Raw genomic sequence first — 20,235 nt, 5'->3', positions numbered from 1 at the left:
TCAGAGAGGACCTTGTGTTCCTTGACAAAGTTTCTAAAATCATAACACAAAAGGTTAACTTTGCCTCTTCCAGGCTTAACCTTCACAAATACATTCTAGGTTTTCTAAAACCACAAAACAAAACCATAAAACAAAAGGTTGATTTTTGCCCCTTCCAGGCAAACCTTTGACCACAACATCTGTTTTTCTTAAAACCAGATGTTGTAAAGTATAGCTTTAACATCACCCTCAGCTCTAAGGCAGAAAGCTAAAATAGCATTCCCTTACACCAGCTTAAAGAAGGGTGCTGACAGCAAATTTACTTATTGACCACTGCTAAATAAAAGGTTTTACAGTAAATTCAGATAAAGTTTAGACTCGCATCTAAGCTCCAGAGACGATATAGAGATGAAGGGGCTTCAATCTCAAAACCTTACAGTGCTGGTCCTCAGCAAGATCTAAAAGTACTTGATGCAATACTGAGGAAAGTGTGTATGGAACGATAACTTTCGAAGTAGACAGTGAAAAGTTTTATCTACTCTAAACAGAAAACATTGATGTCTACAAGGTTCCAGGTGCTGAAAATTCCTCCAGAATGGTACCCTCAGCAACACAGACCAATGCTTCTGACCCCAGGCCTTATTATTGGGAGGGGACATTCTAACCTCTCCAAGCAGTTAAGGAGATGCCTACGTCAATGGAACTGTATGGAATTGTGTAGTAGAGCTGATTTCTTCTCAACGGAAGAATGAGACATCTACCAAGAGCATTGGAAATTCTGAAAAGTTTTGCCCTGAGGCTACAAGGGCTCTACAGGAGACTAAACAATTCTTGAACATGAAATTGCCCAATAGAATTCAGAGTAGATACAAGGGGCAGGCCTATGAGTCTGAATTAGACAAAATTTAAGGAAACATCCACTGCTCAAGCCTGAGGGACAACAAAGTAGTAGTAATCATTCGGATGTCCCTGTTCATCTACATGCTAGGAAGCTAAACGAGTGTTCCTTAAATCCACCCAAGTGCCAAACTTATGGATGTCAAGGCCCTTGTAGGCAGTTGTTCTTCCTGAATCCCTAATTGCTAAAACATTGTCCTTCCACAGAATGGATAATCAAACCAATATGTTGTTTCATTTCACTCAAAGCAGCAAACTTCCCACAAAGACTTTGTTTCTGACCGGGAATAAACCTGCTAAGCATCCTGATGTCTTTCCACTGCCCTGACATCTAAAAAGTTATACCAGGTGTAGTTGACCATTCTATGTTGCATGAAAGGTTAATGACACTAGTTAAACTCTGTGTTGCATGACAGAGGGAAAAGACCAAAACTTGGACTTAGGTTTAAGAACCAAATGGACTATTCCTGGTAAAAGTGTCCCTCCTACAGTCCTGGAGCCAAAGTTGGTTCTGGATTACGTACTTACAAATGTAATGAAAGTTATTTGTAAGTTGTAATTCTTATGCTGAAACCATACATTAATTGAGCATGATTATCTGAAAATAACCCATAAGGCCATGTTTCCTAATGGGGAAAAGCCCTTACCATATAGGAAGTTTCTTTCCGGTCTAAAGTCTTCAAGCAGCACATGCCTATTCATCTTGACCGACAAGCATGCATAATTAAATATCATCCCCATAGATAAGAATGGGGATATAAAGAATTAACAATATAGTGCATAGAAATTGGGCCAGAAGAAGCAACAGGTCCTTGGCCTTTGGAATACTGTTGACAGAGTGGGCTAACTTGAATAACTGATTCAGTATAAGTGTCTTGCGTAAAGTTGACACCATCTACCAATCGGCAACAAGTCCCTGACATAACTTACAGAGGGCTGCACACTAACCCAAACAAAGTGCACAGAACAGCAATACCTTCTAGTAAAAACCCTTTGAAGGAACTTGCATGACTGTGGATGTATGGTAAGTGGAATGAATACATTCTGCATGTGTACCATAAGTCTGACCATTCTTTGGAAAGGCACTAAAACCATGCTAGAAAACCAACAAGTATATGGGCAGACACTTACTGTTATTGTCTCCAAATGTCCAAGAATATCTCCTATTACTTATGGGTGTCTTCCTAAAGAATTACCCTTGGACCATCATTCCCTCTATATACAATCTCCTACTAAAAGAGACTTATGAGAGATCTCTGCTGAAGACAAGGGAAGCTATAAGAAGGAGAATAAACCAGTGGAGGACAATCACAAAGAATCACAACTGCCCTTCACCGTCTCCACCATATAACATACTGGTCCCAAGTCTCTCCATGTATGTTAGGAGGCTGCAACTATCCATATCCCAGAACCTGAATCTGCACTTATCCCCGAAAGGTATAAAATAAGACTACCAATAGATAATCCCGAAATACATAATCAGACAGGAAGCGAAAGTGTTCTCACTTCCAAACAGAGTGAGTATAAGCATGAGGACATTACCCTGCACCATCAGAAATGAGTTACTTGTTTCCTTGCTAAAACCTCCCGCTGGGTTGGCGTCTCCACCTCTCTAAGAAGTCGCAGAGACGAGACAACGTAAATAGAAGATAATAACTCAAGTTAGACTGAAAATCCATCAGCATGTCTATCTGTCTCAAGTTCATTTCCCCACAGGAAAGTGAAAGAAAGTGAACTTCCTATTAAAGACAGTTAAAGGACCAATAAGCGTTGTACAACAAAAGGCGGCCTTCGGCTCTCCGCGACTTTAAAAGACAAGACGACAAGCCAAGGCAGACACAAAGGGAGATTGTGTCCGAGGATAAGAAAAGTTACAAAATGCTCTCAAATTGGAGAAAGCGTTGGTTGTCTTCTCCAATATTTAGAGTGCGTCAAAATACGCTCACCAAAATACCTAAGACAATCAAGATATTGTATTCTCTATGTGGCCTCTATCCTCAACAAAATGAGAATACAGGAAGGCGTAATGTGGCAACAAACGCCGACCGGCCCAAAACGAGTTCCTCCAATTCCATTCAAACTCTTCTTCCGTCAGTGGGCAACAGAAGGAGACAGCTGCCGACAGGAGGTAAACAAAGAGCTTAAAGGATTGCTCTTTCTCCGCAACCCTTGGCGACAAAAAGCGACACTTGTCGATAAGAGGTGACAGCAGCTGAGTGCTGTATCGAATCCACGACGACTCATTGAGACCAAGACAGTTTAAGCGACTCGAGACTCGGCCAAGTTCCCACTCCCCATAATTCAACTGCGTTCACACGAGTCAACAACGTCCACAGCAGGGTTCCCATATGTATCAGACCAAATTATCGTACCAAATCTCTTCAAATTATCATATTTTGATTAATAATCGTTTATCGTACAGAGGGTCAAATTATCGTACTCATATGATAATTATCGTACGTCTGGGAACCCTGGCTCCGCAGTCCGCACGAGGCGCCAAAAGTGGGAGGCGGTGGGAGAGGAGTTACAGCAACGCTCCCGCCTCGTCCGAAAGCGATCGTACATACTTGAAAGCATTCCTATATGAAACTAAGTTAGAAATCTCTGAAGCTAGAATATCTAACTCGGCAAGAACTGTAGATACTACAGACAGTGTAGACTGAAAGAGAAACATTAATCGAGGCATTAGTAAGAGATTTGCCGATAGCCGAAGAGGAAGCACGCAAAGAACAAACACAAGCATTACGAAGAAAAAGGAATAGGCTAGCATACAAGAATTTAGAATAACCAAAACATGAGAGGTAAACAGTCGACTGAGTCTAAGCATGTAAAACTCGCTACAGATACATTATCGTCTCAATAAAATGTCTACACCTATATCATATATTATTAAGCCTATGCATGCTTACACCTCAAACTAGGTGTTGAAGACGACAGAATGCGCCTACGGAGCGAGCATTGACGCTTACCGAAACGGTCCTTATGTGAGCTCTTTAACGGTCCTTTGGCGAACGATTTAAACGAGGTTCAGATCATGAAAAGGGCGAAGTAGGTATTGGAAGGCACAGAATCCCATCGTCCTGAGAATCGATCCGGTTCCCTGGCAGCGGACGTATCCAACTGTCGCAGGGCAGTCCTAGGCTCGGGCTACATACAGACAAGGGCACCAACACCTCACTTCTAACAGGGAACACAAAAATGAGCGCACACTGGAGGGATTTGGAACGTTCCCGTTACGAACTAAGTTCAAATTGTATTAGAACTAAAAATAGGTTAATGTTCTAACTTCTCATTACGTTTTTCCTGAACCAAATGGGGAATAGAAGGCGGAGCTACAATGAAAGTCAATACTAGCCTACTAAAATGCCTAGTCTGAGTAGGGATAGCCTGACAGGTTTAAGCCCTGATTTAATTGCTTTCGCAATCTATTAGTTCCAGTCTTCCTATATCTGACATATTCAGGCATAAATTTCTCAGAACAATTCCCTACATTCTTCACATCTAGTAGTTCCAAAATCACACCCTGTACCCCTGCCAGTACAAAGGAATGTTGATAAACTTCCGATTTCACCATCCTGGTTACACCAAAACATTCCTACATAGCCTGATGTTATTGGTTTTACTTCCGGTGGAAGATATCCAAGGAAAATGAAATTGCAATACCGTAAACAGGTGTAAAACAGCCAAACTTCATAGAATACCAACAATCGCCTAGCCGCAATGGCGGCAAGGAGAATTCTGCAAAGGCTAAAACATTCGAAACACACCTGGTGGCAAACAGGTAAACTAGACAGTCATCTGAGCAGCCATTCGATTTTTTTGTTTGAATGCCGACTCGCCTAATCGGAGGGGAGACATAGCTACTTTAACAGTAGGTAAGATTCATCTCAAATAAATTAAGTTCACACACAACACGATAAAGTAACTTACAGTACAGCGAAAGCAAAATCACTAACACGAATTTACATTAACAAATGAAATCTATGTGAACGAACAAATTCCAGGTGTGAAGGATAGCGCTGCCCAAACGAAATGGTCGAGGAATGCCTTTACATAGATGCATGATGGGACAGATGCTGACCAATAGGAGAGCAGGATCTTACGGCGGAGAGCGGGAGGATGGTGGCGAGTCTACTGAGTTGGCGGCGTGCGAGTTTTAAAATTGCTCTCAGCGGCCCGGGCGAATCTCGGACTTAACAGTACATACACACCTTCACAACCTGAATTATTTTTGTACACAGAAGCAAAAAAATCTTCGTCTTTGCCTTCGTAACCTGGATTTTTCGTACATAGGGACTTTCGTATGTTGGGGTATGACTGTAATTTGCCATCCAGGTCACAGATATCTCAGAAGAAGAAGGATCAAGTCTGAAACATCAGCTGAGGAAAATTGACTGGTCAGTCTGGTAGGCGGTGGTAGAGGATTTTAGACTGCTGAAATCTTTAACAAGATGGTTCAGTAGTAAACTACCAGTCCGGTTCTTGGTAGTCCTTTCAACCGGACGTAACATTCCAATTTGCTTTTGGCCCAGGTAGCAGATTTAGGGGTGGCATGAGGTAGGCAGTTTGTGTAAAGGACCTCAGATTTGTATAGCTAGGAAAAATACAATTTACCTTCAGAAATTGTGATTTGTTCCTACATGATATACAAACCCTTGGTCCTTTACGATAGGAAGACACTGATTGGTGGGTGGAATCTGAGTGATCTCTTATGTCCAAGTCCTTCTTCCCTGCCTTGTGAAGGGAATGGGCAGGTATTTACTTCTATTAACTACTAATTAAAGAAAATAGATAGGTTACTCCAAGGAGTGTCTTACCTGCATTGGCTGCTCGGTCCAGCATGTATAACGGTCTGCATTAGTACTCTCCACCTGAAGGGAAAGAGTAGGATAAAAAAAATAAAAGGAGAGTCATTCACTCTACAGTCATACTCATTCATACCATACAACAAAGAGAGATGCAATTCTGTCCACTTAGAGGAGCTAGGTAAGCTACACAACTTGTTGACCAGCCACAACTGGTCCCAAGGAAAAGGTGTCCAAGGACCTGTGGGTAATATCCCAAAGGTAATGAGAGGTGAAGGTGGTCTGGTGTGCCCAGAACCCCACCTTTAAAACCTGATGAACCAGCAGGTTCTTACGGAATGCGAGGGACGAGGCAATGTCCCTAACCTTGTGAGCTCTCGGACGAAGTGTACCGGTATCGTTTCTAGCAGCAGAGTACACCTTCTTGATCATCTCATGAAGCCATAAGATATGTATACAGTGTTCCCCCGTTTTCCCGGGGGATGTGTACCAGACACCCCTGTGAATAGTTAAAACCGGCGGAAAGTTAAAACACCACTAAAAAGGCTTATAACTTGCCTATCTTGAAAGTTTCCAGATACCAAATGTAATCACCTTTAATAACAAATTCCTACTTTAAATATACCTAAAATTACTAACCTATTACTGGCAGTTAAATATTTGAGGTTATTATATTATTAATATCATTTCAAAGTTCAATCTTAAACATTTTTACCATAAAAAATATTACATTACAGCCAATAACAGCCAAGAGAGAGAGGAGAGAGAGAGAGAGAGAGAGGAGGCCATTGGGATGGCAAACATCATGTATCTTGACTTATCAGCAAGGAGTGGAAATTATGAAATTATTTCTGAGAACATAGAGAATAATAATGAAGAGAGAGAAGAGAGAGCGAGGAGAGAGAGAGGAGAGGAGAGAGGACTAAACTCCGATCCTTTCCCACCCTCCGCCAATTCCGTTATATCAATTGGTTATTTACTTGCCCCGCCCACCTTTCCTCTAAGTGGAATAAAAAGACTGGGAATCGCTTATTTTTTAATTAATCTTATTGAATATTTTGAAAATTAGTTAGTAAGGTAAAATTACTTTATTTACTCTACAAAAAAAATAAATCTACCATAAGAAGAGAGAGGAGAGAGAGAGAGAGAGAGAGAGGATGATGAGAGAGAGAGAGAGAGCCTGAGGAGAGGGAGAGAGACGAGGAGAAGAAGAGATCGACGACAGAGGAGAAGAGAGAGAGAGTTATTATTTTTACTGTTTAATTTCATTAAACTTAATATTTCCAGCTCAAACAGAGGGCCAAGGTTAGCCACCCTATGGATACAGGTAAACTAGTATCTCGTTGTTGGCAAGAAGAGAGAGAGAGAGAGAGAGTTTATCCTTTATTTAAAAGGACTGAAATGGACAGGATTAATTGGTACATCTTTAATCAAAAATACTCATCACAATATGAATTTTTTGTAATTCATTTTATAATTATATTATTATTATGCGGAAATAAATTAATTAAAAACATACGGACATGTGTACCATTAGAAATTCTCTCATCTCAGTAAAAGACAGAGAGGAGAGAGAGAGAGAGAGAGGAGGAGGAGAGGAGAACTGAAGTTGAGAGGAGGAGACGGCGGGGGGTGGGAGGGAGTTGAGAGAGAGAGGATGATGATGGAGAGAGGGGAGAGAGAGAGAAGAGAGAGAAGACAATTTTTCATGATCCTGATAAGGCTAACACACTGTTGTTGGACCCCAGCCCAACTTCAGCTTGGCTACGTGGAGTTTCAAAGACAAGACAACAGCCGGATAAAAATGCATTTTCCTTTCATTCTTACACAATTTTTTTCATTTTTATAAACCTAAAATCGTTGCTAATATTCACTTTTAAGTATTTTCTTTAATTAGAATTTAATTATTAGCTTGGTTTACTATTTAATATTGATAATTTGAAAATTTAGTGTAAATCATGTTTATCATTCCCAAAAAACATACATCTCTGTAAGAGAAGAAGAGAGAGGATAGAGGAGAGAGAAGAGTCGAGGAGAGAGGAGATGAGAAGGTGGAGCGGAGAGAGAGAGGAGAGAGAGAGAGAAGAGGAGGAAGAGAGAGAGAGCTGGGAAGTTCAAAAGAAACGATGTGTGAAGGACTGGGATTTCCCTTCATTCTTATTTTTTTTAATTTTTTTAAAATTTTAAAATTTTAAACTAACAAAATCTTTACTAATTCACTGTAAGATTCTTTTTATTGAAGTGATTGCTCTTTACATTAATATTAATTATATTTGAAAATGTAGTAAATCATTTATCATACAAAAAAGCATACATCTTCTGTAAGAAGAGAGGGAGAGAAAATGATATTGTTATTTGTTATCAATAAACGTTTTCATACATACTTACCTGGCAGAATATATCAATGCTAAGACTCCGTCGTCCACCCCGACAGAAATTCAAATTTCGCGCCACTCTATCGCGACCAGGTAGGGTCAGAGGGTTGATCTTACCGCCTGCCCTGGGTTGGCAGGACTAGGAACCCATCCCCCCCGTTTTTTCTATCATATTTTCTCTCTTCCACCTGTCTCCTGCAGGGGGAGGCTGGGTGGGCCTTTAATTAATATTTATATTCTGCCAGGTAAGTATGTATGGAATAAACTTTATTGTACATAACAATAATCAGTTTTCATACAATCAACTTACCCTGTTCAGATATATACATAGCTGATTGGCACCTGTCGGTGGAGGCGGTAAGAGACAGCTACTATATGGAATAGACAGGTAAACAACAATACGTTGTAGGTAATAGAAATAAAACCCTTGGTTCCTTACCTGATAGGTGGGTAGAACTTGGTGGGTGTTTGGCCCAAGCTAGACTCTGCATCACCTCAAGAAACTTTAGCGGAAGGATATGTGATCTATGGCCAAGAGCTTCCTTGTGGGTCTGCCGAGATGGGGTTCTTACCCACTTACTCAGCATGAGCCTAAAAGGACTTTGTCAATGGGTGCTGATTCCACTTATATGACAATACAAACCTTATGAACGGAGCACACAAGAACCAATCCCGACCACCTGATCCTTAACCATGGGCATGGGTTAGAACAAAGGATTGTTACCGAGTTATCCCCGACAAACTCGTCAGCAAACAACCGTAACTCAAAAAAACCACATACGCACACATACATAATTTTTCCAAAAAAAAATTATACTCAACTAATTGGATATGACGAGAATTCTCCTTATGAAAAGCAACATAGATCGCCGCGGCCGGCCCGTACGAAGCCTGAAGCCTCCATTGTTCGAAGAGATTCTCAACCATATCCAAACAGAAGAACAGTTATTACAATGTTTAAGGATGGTGTAGGCTTCCGCCCGTACCCAGAATTCGTATCTGCCGATACGATAGGACCTAGAGACAAAAAGCACTTCTCATACGTCACACGTCGCACGGTCTGTTTCCAAGGTAATGAGAGTGCAAATACTGGAGTTGCATCTCCAATATGTTCGTTATCGATTAATGGTTTTTAAGCCGACATATTCTTATAAAACTGAGAGAGGACGTCGCAAACCGCTCGTACTTTCCAGGAGCTTTTACCCTCAGTAGTTTGTAATTGTTTCAGTTACAGGACAGAACCTTATGAGCGTCCGTAATGACGTTTTCTTACAAAGAAACGCTAGAGCATTCTTTGACATCAGTCTTGTGGGGTCTTTTACCGCGCACCAAAGAACCTTGTCTAGAGCGGCTCCCAAACTGACGCTTCCTCTGAAGATAGAACTTCAGGAGCTCTAACAGGGCATAAGAAGCACCTCTCTGGGCGCTTCCTTGCCTAACGAGGGACTAGAACATTCCTTTGACTTCGAACTGACCTAGGGCCAGGGATTCGTGGGATTCTCTGTTTTTTCGCTAAAAACAGACGGTCTTAAACGGAGCCAAATCCGCCGAGTCTCTCCCTTGAAGCCTTACTTTTATTCCTGCCAGCAAGCTTGTAACTCACTAATTTCTTTTGCCGTCCGTCGCTTAAAACGATAAAAAGAAATAAGGCCATTTTCTGTTTTCTAGTTTATGTCTCTAAAATGATGCGCGATGCGGGAGGGCTCGAACTCTATCCGAAGACAGATATTTGAGGACTAACGTCCAAGGTTCCAGTTCGGAGGGTACTGGTTCCGAAGACTTTGAAGTCTCAAAAGATCTAATGAGATCGTGGAGATCTCTGTTTTTATTTGCCCAGATTCTAAATCTAAACCTCTGTTCCATGAAATACCCAGCCGATGAGCATACTCCTGGTATCCCTTTATTGTGGATAATCGGCTAGATGAGATTTTTACACTTCATCAGGAATAGCAATGAAAATCAGGCAATTTTCCGCTATAGAGGTAGAGGAGGAGGACAACCGTTCTTGGCTCTACAACCACCTTCTAAAGGACCCTCCCACTTGCGACTGGTATACCTATTTCGTAGTGGAGGTTCTAGCGAGCTTCTCGCAGATTTCGCGGCTTTGCCACTTCGCGGAGAAAAGCCTCTCTGCTCTGACAAGTCTTTTCGATAGTCGAAAGGCAGTTCAGAGACGAGAGCGGGGAGGGTTTTAGAATGGTACCTGTCTTGAAGTTGGTTGGTTTGTTTAGAAGAATCCGTCCTTTCTGGGTAGGGATCTTGGAAAGTCTACGATCCACTTCTACCACCTCCGTGGGAACCAATTCCTGGGCCGGCCAAAAAGGGGGCTTTATTAAAGTCCATCCTCTGTCTCTTTTGACGCCCACAAACTTTTTTCAATACTAACACCAGGCATTTTGAATGGGGGAAAAGCGTAAACAGTCCATCTCGAAGACCAGGTTTTATGCCGGAAGGAAGGGTCTACCATAATTGCTCTGTTGGGTCCTTCCAACGGACCCGTATGCCCCCAAAACACTGGGAGCCTTTTTGAAAATGTATGGTTTGAGAAGAGATCCACAATGAGGAGTTTCCCCACAGAGACCAAGAGATCGAGACCACAACTTATCGTTGCACGAGTCCATTCTGTATGAAGGACCCTGTTCCTCCTGTCTGCAGCCTGGTTCCGCTTCCCTCAACATTCCTTACCCCTCCCGTACGAACCTTGTCAGCAGGGAGAATGTTTTTCCTGTGAGAACGTCCAAAGTAATAGGTCCCTCGTGGAGTTCGGTAAAGGAACGAGGAGTGTGTCCCTCCCATGTTTCCGCAATGTAGGCCAAGTGGGCCGGTGGTGTTGTCCACGTTTACGTTGCACATCGTTGTCTCTCACCACCAGAGGTTCTTAAGGCTCTTCAAAGCCAGGTTGACGGCGCAAGGAGCGTCTTTGCAACAATTTTGTGCCAGGACACCTGTTGCTGGTTCCCAGGTGCACCTGACACTTCCTCCTGAGGCACCTAATGTTTCGCTCCCCAACCCGTCTCCGATGAGTCGGAGAACAACCACTAGGTTATGGGTTCTGGTGTTCTTAGAAGAGATTTCCCTTTGTTCTCTTCCAGAGGTAGCAACCACCCTACTGTAGGTGTGGCCTTTATCCTCCACTGGAATGGGTAAAAACGTCCGACAAGGTTTGACCGTTTTTCCTAGCTCCAAGACTTCTTGAGGAAGGAAAGAATTGAAGTGGGACGGATATGAAGTCTTCCGATGAGGGGAAGAATTGTTCCAGCGAGGAAAGTCGTCCCAGCCCCAAGGCTCAAACCATTCCCTCTGCTGACAGTTTGCTGCTTTCTCTAAAGGAAGAAGAGAGATTATCCTCAAACAAACCTTTTGCGGTTTCTCCTCTTGCGAAGGAAAAAACTCGAAAAAACTCCCCGATAAAAGGGAATCCATCCGAAATCCCCAGATAGACTAGGTTCTTGTCTGGGGGTCAGCTGAGACTTCTCGAGGTTCCACCAGCGTAATCCCAAACGCCATTGGTCAAATCCAGAGTTAACTTTAGGTCCTCCAAACACTGTCTCTCCGATCTGGCCCTGATGAGCCAGTCGTCTAGGTACATCGAGACATTCACTCCTTTGAGATGAAGAAATCTCGCCACATTCCTCATCAGGCTTGTGAAGACCTGAGGAGCTGTGGACAGAAACCGAAACACAAGGCTCTGAACTGAAAGATCCTTCCCCCGTTCATGAACTGGAGGTACTTCTTCGACGAAGGGTGGATCGGGACGTGAAAGTTAGGCGTCTTGGAGATCTAGAGACACCATCCAATCTCCTTGTCGTAATGACGCTAGGACTGAAGCAGAAGTCTCGATGGAGAACTTCTCCTTCTGAACAAATTTGTCAGAGCGCTGACGTCTAGTTACTGGTCTCCAGCCTCCCGAGGCTTTCGCCACTAGAAAAAGGCGATGTAAAACCCCGGGAGTTTTGATCCAGTACTAGTTCTACTGCACTCTTGTCCCACATTTGTTCCACCATCGATCGAAGAGTATCCCTCAGCACAGGATCCTTGTACTTGGCTGATAGTTCCCTTGGTATTGATGTTAGGGGCGGAGTATTCAGGAAAGGATAACGATATCCCTTCCTTATGATATTTAGTGAAGACGCGTCTGCGTATATCAGTGTCCAGGCCTCCACGAATCCCAGGAGCCTGGCACCCTACTGGTGCTTGGAGGAGAAATGTTTCATTTTCCCTTTTTAAAGGGACGAAAGGCGGACCTACCTCTTTCTCTCTGGAGCCTTCCTCCTTCTCGCGGAGGTCTGGAGATCGGACCACCTCGAAAGGGCTGCATAGAAGTGCTAGGTTCTTTCTTGTCCGAAACTAAAGCAGGTTTCTTCTTCCTAGCTGACTGCGTCAGAAGATCCTGTGTCGCCTTCTCAGTTAAAGAGTGAGCTACGTCCTTCACTAACTTAGAAGGGAACAAATAGTCCGACAGAGGTGCATATAGTAGAGCTGCCTCTGAGCATGCGAGACTGCCTTTGTTAAGAAGGCGCCATACACTGTCCTTTTCTTCAAAAAGACCTGCTCCAAATAATGAAGAGACTTCCAAAGATCCATCCTGTACTGCTTTGTCGATGCAAGACAAAAATGCATAACAGGGCTTCAGGTTCGATTCCCTGCGAATCGTGAGCTTTCTTCGGACATCACCCCAAGGGGACCAATCTAAGAAGTTGAAGACTTCCAATACATGGAAAAGTCCCTTGAGGAGATGATCCAGTTCCGAAATACTCCATGTAATGCGAGGCAGAATTAAGACTTGGACAGCCTTGAAGCGTCAACTAACGTCGAAAAGTCTTGCCTCTGTAGTAAGAAGGGAGAGCGATACCCAAATCCTCCCCCGTCTTGTACCATATCCGCTCTTTTCCCAGCTAACCTTGCTGGAGGCATGCAAAATACTGTCCTGACTAAGTCTTATTTTCTTCGACTTCATCCAGGCGTTCTAAGGCGTGTAAAGCCCGCTTCATCGAGATGGTGGGCTTCATCTTCAGAAAAGACGAAGGCTTCTTCGCCTTCGCACTCGAAAAGAGCGAGCAGCGGGAGAAGGAGGAGCAGCCGGAGTCAACTCGTCTCCGTATTCCTCCGAAGCAAGCAGGGTAGTCAACACCTTATAGTTGGACAAGCCCTCCTCTTCCATGATCGTCATCATCCGAGTTTTGCTCCAACTCGTGATAATCCTGAGTTTCTGTTCTCCTTTCAGAACTTTCCTCTTCTGGAGGAGACAAAAAAACTCCTGATCGGAGAGGGGCTAAGGGAATGAAAGTCTTTCCTTTTCCCGATTTGATCGACTTGGAAGGCGTCACAACCTGCGGTTCTTCTCGCTGCTTTAGAAGACGTCTTGTATGACGCTTCCCGCTCTCCGAGCGTCATGTATGACGTCTCTTGTGACAGTCTTGATGACGCTTCGTGTCTGGGAAGACGCTTCGCTCTCTAAGGGCTTCCTACTCGGCGTCACAATTTTGGACGGAGCGTCACGTCTAAGATCCGCTTGAATTGACGCTTCACTTCTAAAAGACGTCTTTCGAGCAGGTGCGAGAGGACGAGACTTCTTAATTGGAAGCGTCACGTCCTTCCGACGGGGCGCTAAAACTCCCACAACGAGATGACAGTTGTTTTTTCCTGAACCGCCATAATATCTTTCTTGGACGCTTCTCCTACATCTAGTGCATGACGCCTCTCGTCATCACTCGGGGAAGAAAGCATGATGGGGGTACTTCCTCATAAAGCGTCAGATGACGTTGACAAGCCACCTTCGCCTTCTTAATAGCAGACGGGGTGGGGGGCGTCATCCGAGAAGCGCTCCTTGGGCTTGAATCAATGTCTTGCTTCATATGACGCTTCAGCGGTCTCGATAAGTTCGACTCTCCTTCCACCCTCGTTAGGTGAGGGAGAGGGTAGAGGACGAGAAACACTCGCGAAGGACGAACTTTTTCTATAGCGCCCTTTGAGCTGGCTGCCATGAAGCAGAGCTAGCTGAAGGGACGCTGACCGTTGGGGATTCCCCACGACCTCCTTAAGGCTTTCGACTTTCCTTCTCCTCTGGGCATGTGAGCTTGGAAGAGGCTTAGGCTGGGAGCGCGCAGGGACGATCAAACGCCACCCCCTCCACAACACTGATAGGACTCACTTCACTAAAATGTTCACTATCACTAGCCTTACCTTTCGAGTCCGCCATTTTGGACTTCATGTCTCGAATAGTCGCTTTCAGATTGGCGATTTCCGATGCCGAATCCGAAAAGACACTCTGAGAATGAGATTTATAGGGAGAATCTACAGTAGTAGGGTTGAATTATCAGTGAAAGGCTCAATAGGCCTTGAATTCACACCTTTCAGTCGTCTAACTCTATCCCTCTCTAACTTCTTCAAATAAGAAGTCAAAGTCTTCCATTCTTCTGCATTCAAACCCTCGCATTCCTTACAAGTGTTAATAGCAGAACATGAAACCCCCCTACATTTACGGCATACAGTGTGAGGATCAAACCGAAAAGCTTTCGGTATCCTCACCCTGCAGCCTACATTCACACACATTCTCACACTCACATTAGAATCAGACATATCTGAGAAAAATCCAAAAGAGTTATTCCAAAAACAGTCCACAGTAGCGAATGCCAAAACACGATCCAAATACGTCACCAAAAAGCCGAAAAACGTTGATCAAATGTTGAAAAAAGAATCCAAGTCAGGAGGTAATAACAACAATGTTGATACCAACCGGTGACAGAGGAAAATATGATAGAAAACGGGGATGGTTCCTAGTCCTGCCACCAGGGCAGGGCCGGTAGATCACCTGACCTACCTGTAGCGAGTGGGCGAAACGAATTTGAATTTCTGTCGGGGGACGACGGAGTCTTAGCTATGTATATATCTGACAGGTAAGTTGATTGTATGAAAATTATTATTATTATGTGATATTTAATCTTATTAAACTTACTAATACAGATTTGATCAATATTAATATTTTAAAATTAGTGAATCATTTTTGTATCATAAAAATGTATTTAGGAATGAAAATAGCATCAAAATACACTAATTAGTGATTATTTATCGTCGGAAAATCCCGCAAATAGGCAAATTCACCGCAAATAATGGGTAGATATGGTCCAGATAAAAATCCGCGAATCAGCGAGTCCGCGAATCCGGAGAATGCGAATACGGGGGGCCCACTGTAGTGTTCTTGGACACCTCTCTCTTGGAACCTCGTGCTAAAATGAGTCGTCAACACTCAGCCGGAGATGTCGAGTTCTCTTCAGGTAGCGCCATAGTTAGTGCTCTAACAGAACAAAGCAGCATCTTGTCTGGGTTATCATCAACGAAGTCATTCAGGGAGGGGATGGTGAAGGACTCGAATCTGGTGTCATGGACAGATGGATTCTGAGTCTTCTCTATGAAGTTCAAGACGAAGTCGATCGTAACCAATCCCCATCCCCTAAGGTGTTTTAAATCGTAAGAAATACCATGTAGTTCGCCAACTCTCTTCATCAATGCCAGGGCAAATAGAAAGATGGTCTTGAGGCACAGTCACTGTCTGAGAACTCTCAAAGGGGCTTGTACGGGGCACGAGTTAGGCTCTGCAACACGAGAGTCACGTCCCACTCAGGAGGCCTGAGATCCCTGGGTGGGCAAGACCACTCGAAGCACCTTATGACAAATGATATCTCGGAGTATGAGATATCAATACCCTTCAGCTTCAAGGCTAAGGGCAGTGTGGCCCTGTAGCCTTTTACAACTGATACGGAGAGGAGCTTCTCTTGGTGAAGGAAGATGAGGAAATCTGTGACCTGCTGAAGAGTGGCTCCAACTGGAGAGATACCCCATCTATGACACCAACCACAAAAGACGGCCCACTTTCCCTGGTATACCGTGGCAGAGGATTGTCTAGAGGTATCCTGCCATTTCTGTTGCTGCTTGATGATAAAAGCCTCTTGCTCGCAAGAGATGGTGGATAACCTCCAGCCATGAAGACAGGGATGACACTGCTTGGTGGTACCATTTAACATGTGGCTGGCACAGCAGGTTCTGCCAAGGGGGAATCTCTCTCAGTGCCTCAGAGAGAAGAGGCGGAAGGTTGGGATACCAAATAGCGCCACCAGAATCATCTGAAGATTCAGTGATCAGCACCCTCCTGATCACTGCTCAAATCATGCAGAACGGGGGAAAGGCATAAACTTCGAGTTTGTCCCGTGGGTGTTGGAACGTGTCCTCTGCAGCTGCCCATGGTCCCAGAACAACAGAGCAGAAGGTCTCTAACCTTCTGTTGAACAACCTTTCTGCCATGTTTTGGTGAAGGAACCACGCAGTCCCTACCACCTAATCCTGGCGGCTGAGCTTGTCTGCGACCACATTCCTCTTGCCTGGAATGTATCTGGCTGACAGCTCTACCAAGTGTGCTATTGCCCACTCGTGCACCTGCACTGTCAACTGATGATACTAAAGAGAGGCAAGTCCCCCTTGCTTGTTGACATATGCCACTACTGTGTTGTCGCTCATCAACACCACAGTGTCCCATCACACGTTCCCAAAACTCCTGCAGAGCCAGAGAGGCTGCCTTGAGTTCCAGGACGTTGATGTGAAGGTGCTTGTTGTGAAGGTCCCACACCCCTGCAGTCAGCAACTCCTCCAGGTGTGCACCCCATCCCTCGGTTGATGCATCCGAGAACAGAAGCATGTCCGGAGGGGGAGTGGAGAAATCCACTCCTATTGCAAGGTTCCTGTAGTTGAGCCACCAGTCCAAGTCTTCTCTCACCTCCTGTGAGAGAGGGATGAGAAAAGACTGGGGGCCACGGGACTGAGACCAGTACTCTGTTTCCACTGGAGAGACAGAAGGTGAAGCCGCCCATGAGGGACAAGCTTCTTCAAGGACAACAGGTGATGTATCACGACCTGCCAGAGCAGGGCAGGCTGTTCCTGTTGATACAGGGACAGCCTCGCTGCCTCCCTGAACCCGTTGATACGAGAGTCCTAGGGGAAGACTCTTGCTACTATCATGTCTATCAGCATGCCTAGGGACAAAGACCTCTGCTTGGGCTCGAGATCGGACTTCTTGCGATTTATCAGGATCTCTAAATCCCAATTAAACACCAGGAGTCCATCCCCGTCCTGTAGCAACTGTGAGTGGGAGCTCGCCAGGACCAGCCAATTGTTGAGATACCTCAATAGACATCCCGTGTGAATGTGCCCATGCTGAGACCAGGTTGAACACTTGTGAACACCTGGGGAGCGGTCGAGAGCCAGAAACAGAGCCCTGAATTGGTAGTCCGTCTCTCCGAGGACAAAGCAGAGGTACTTGCGGGAGGACATGTGGATGGGTATCTGGAAATATGCATCCTTCAAGTCTACCATAAGCATGAAGTTATTCTCCGTGGCAGAGGCAAGCATTGTTCATGTGGTCTCCATCTTGAACCGAGTCTGGGAGAAAGGTCCGGCTGTAGAATCATGGGGACCAGTCTGACACGACTTCTACTCACAGGGGAGTAGATATCCTTTCCAGAGGACATCCACAACCTAGGTCTCTGCTCCATGTCGCCACTAAGTTGCCCAATGACAGCAGCTGGAGGTGAACACTGACCCTGGTGTTTCTCCTTCTTACCCTTACCACCCTCTCCTGAAGGCAAGGAGGGCTGAAAGGGGCGTGACATCACTCCCCTCGAAGAGGAAGAAGAAGGCTGGGTAGTTCCTTGGCTTCCCTTAGAAGCGTTCGTCTTGTTAGGGGCCAAGGAGGTGCTAGCTAGACTCGGAGGGTCTAGCTGCAGTGGAATGCGAAGGACCAGAGGTCTTTGCCACTGCCTGGTGGACAAGTCGGTCTTTCTCATCATCTTTGCACTTGTCCACCGCAGCATCCACCTGTTCTCTGTTGAAGAGAGGTGGAACCCAGCAGTAGTCTGTTAGGTAAAACCAGTACCAACTCAGGACCAAGAGACCTTGTGACTTGAGAGAGGACAGCGTTGCGTCTCTTGAGCAAAAGGTTTGCCCACAAGTTTGCCATCTGGTGGCCCAGGTAGGAGATAGTCCTACAACCAGACTGGCACACCTGAAAGCAGAGTCTTCCCCTGGGACAATGGCCCCAGAGGAAGCAGCGACTCTAGACACTGTGAAGGACCACAGGTCTAGCTAGGAGACTGCCTGAAGAGCTGCCATCACGGTAGCCTCCAGCATCACTGCTTCCTGCTGAGAGAGAGATACACTCTCGTTCGTAATGTGCTGCAGCGACAGACCAGGACCCAGGCAAACGAGGTCCGAGTCTACCTGTTTTGTCCCTAAAGGCCTCTCCGAGGGCACACAGAAGTGCCGCTGCTGAGGTAGAGGAGGGGGAAGCAGCTTGTCCGAACGATTGGACCTAAGAGAATTTTCTTGCCTGGAAACAAGGCCATTCACCCGGTCCAATAGACCTTCAGCCAGGCCTGACCTCGGCAGCCCCGTTGAGGCCTTGGGTTCCCTCTTGGGTTACTGAAAGGCTTCGAGGAGAGAGGAGTGTTCTCCACTAGAGGAGGCCGTAGTCGCTTCCCCAAAATCGTTATGCTAACATATCAGCACTATGATCTCTGCAAAGTATATAGATTTATCCTTAATCTATTTAGGGAAAAAGAAAATCTAGATGGATTTTGGGTCAAAATTGCGGAATTTGAAGGCTTCTCTAGCGGATTTAAGTTTGCCACAATTGGCAACACTGATGTTAACCCTTAAACACCTAAGCGGTATTTCAGAAATCGTCTCCTGTATACCGGCGGGGTTCAGGAGTGAGCAGCAGAACGGAAAAAGTTTTTTTTCAAAAAATCACAACACGCTTAGTTTTCAAAATTAAGAGCTCATTTTTGGCTCCTTTTTCTGTCATTGCCTGAAGTTTACTATGGAACCATCAGAAATGAAAACAAATATCATTATCATATATAAATATTGGAGTATATGACAGCACAAAAAAAAAAATTCATATATAATTGTATACAAATCCTGCTGTGAGCAAAGTGGTTAAAGCTAATGAGTTAATTTTTTGTTGTTGTATTGTACACTAAATTGCGATCATTTTGGTATATAACAAATTGTAAAAAGATCAAAGCAACACAGAGAAAATATTATCACAAATGATGCATGAATTCGTAACGCGCGGACGGAAAAAAAAAAGTTTTTTTTAAAAATTCACCATAAATCGAACTATTGTGCTAGAGACTTCCCATTTGTTTCAAAATGAAGGTTATTGACTGAATATTACAAGCCTGTAAGAGTTTTAGCTTACAATTGCATTTTTTGACTATTTCGGCTGAGTCAAAGTTCCCCAAATGTCGAATTTTTTCTATTTATGGTGATTTATATGCAAATATTTCAAAAATGATAAAATCTGCGACCATAATTTATTTTGTTTTGTATTCTACATTAAATTGTGCACATTTTCATATATAAAACTCTATGTAACGGCTAATATGGAAATGGTGCAAATATTATGACAAAGTGACTCAAACATTTCGGAGATTTGTGGCCGAGATACCGTGCGCGGAGGGAAGGAATAAGTTTTTCATAAATTCACCATAAATCAAAAAATTGTGCTAGAGACTTCCAATTTGTTTCAAAATAAAGATAAATTATTGAATATTACTAGACTGTAAGATTTTTAGCTTACAATTGCGTTTTTCGACCATTTCGGTCGAGTCAAATTTAACCGAACGATAATTTTTTTCTATTCATCGTGATTTATATGACAAAAATATTTTCAAAAATGATAAAAGCTACGACCATGAATTATTTTTTGTTGTATTTTTACAGAAAGTTTTTTTTTTTTTGTTTTTTTTTTTTTAAATTCGCCATATATCGAAATACTGTGCAAAAATGAAGGTAAATGATTGAATATTACTAGGCTGTAAGAGTTTTAGCTTACAATCGCGTTTTTCTACCATTTCGGTCAAGTCAAAATTGACCGAAGGTCAAATTTTTTTATTTATCGTGATTATAATGCTAAATATTTCAAAAATGATAAAAGATACGACATGCTTTATCTTTTGTTATATTCTACATGAAATTGCAACATTTCATATAGAAAACTATGTAACGGCTATTGAAAACGGTGCAAATATTACGACAATGTGACATAAGCATTTCAGAGATTTGTGGCCGAGATTCCGTGTGTGGAGGGAAGGAAAAAGTTTTATAAAATATTCACCATAAATCGA

General features: G+C 43.8%; 2 protein-coding genes across 3 annotated transcripts in view; both read right to left on the bottom strand.

Moving 5' to 3' along the window:
* Nucleotides 1–20,235, bottom strand: part of LOC135200175 (gastrula zinc finger protein XlCGF17.1-like) — a 235,793-nt gene that overhangs the window by 61,638 nt on the left and 153,920 nt on the right. The window lies entirely within an intron of this gene.
* Nucleotides 1–20,235, bottom strand: part of LOC135200174 (zinc finger protein 883-like) — a 38,487-nt gene that overhangs the window by 7,493 nt on the left and 10,759 nt on the right. The window contains exon 2 of one of the 2 annotated variants that reach the window (XM_064228535.1): nt 5,694–5,747. The exons of the other annotated variant lie outside the window; for it this stretch is intronic. The gene's annotated coding sequence lies outside the window, so the exon portion shown is untranslated. The remainder of the gene's footprint in view (nt 1–5,693; nt 5,748–20,235) is intronic. 2 annotated transcript variants of the gene reach the window in all.

The sequence above is a fragment of the Macrobrachium nipponense genome, chromosome 26 (genome assembly GCF_015104395.2).
Source record: "Macrobrachium nipponense isolate FS-2020 chromosome 26, ASM1510439v2, whole genome shotgun sequence".
Lineage (NCBI taxonomy): Eukaryota > Metazoa > Arthropoda > Malacostraca > Decapoda > Palaemonidae > Macrobrachium > Macrobrachium nipponense.
The sequence above is the reverse complement of the archived record's forward strand: the minus strand, read 5'-3'. Positions and strand labels throughout refer to the sequence as shown.